Source organism: Nematolebias whitei, chromosome 7 (genome assembly GCF_014905685.2).
Source record: "Nematolebias whitei isolate Nwh7 chromosome 7, NemWhi1, whole genome shotgun sequence".
Lineage (NCBI taxonomy): Eukaryota > Metazoa > Chordata > Actinopteri > Cyprinodontiformes > Rivulidae > Nematolebias > Nematolebias whitei.
The window spans coordinates 6180533-6181453 of record NC_056504.1 but is presented as its reverse complement, the minus strand read 5'-3'; positions in this window follow the sequence as shown (position 1 = coordinate 6181453).

The following is a 921-nucleotide window of genomic DNA, read 5'->3' as shown; positions in this document are numbered from 1 at the left end:
AAAAAAAAGTATCATTAAAAACTACTCTGCTGTAGTGTCTGAACGTTACTCGCTGATCTTTAATTTTCATTTGAAAATTAGTTCAGTGGATCAAATCAGTAATACGCATTTCAAATAAAGTGTAAATTAAACAATGATGGCAAATGTGTAGAAAGAGGATGTGCATTAAAATATTTGCAAATACATGCTTCTTTTCCTTTAATGAATTCATGAAGAGTAACTTTTAACGAAATAATTTCAGGCCTAATTTTATTTTATCTTCTATTTGCAGAATATATGCACAATGTTTTATTTGGAACACAATTAAGCTATGCTGCAATAATTGGATAAGGTAAATAAAATAGATCATAGCTTAAGTACAGTACAATCAAATTAAGAAAATAAATTTAAAAGACTAAAAAATAATAATAAGCCGAAGTTTAAACAGACCGCAAGTGATGATCTGATTTGGGGTTCAACAACAACGGAAATGCTTGAGAGGGTTTCCTCTTGGCTCGTTTGTATCTTTGGCAGCGGCTTTATTTGGGAAATGTTGCCCTCTAGCGGCTGAATTTTGACATTACAACAAACCTCGGTAAAATAGAAAGAAAGGAGCCTTTCTGGCGGAGGAATTGGACCTTTGACACAAAATAAAATTAATCTTTAAAATCGATCGACTGTTCGCAGATTAGGACACGTTTTTAGGAAGAAGAAGAAGAAACATTTCATGCTTGAATCCTGCAGATGTCGAGAACCCAGAGAGGAGATGGTAAAACTTGATGACGTGTGAAGTTTAGAGCCAGCAGTGCTGATAACAGCACAGATTTATCAACAAGAAAAAGTCTGATTTGTTGACAATAGTCATCTTTTAACTTCTGCTGCCATGTTTTGTGCTTTGATAATCCAGAGATTTCAATCTCGCCAAGGAAGTCCCGGGTTCGA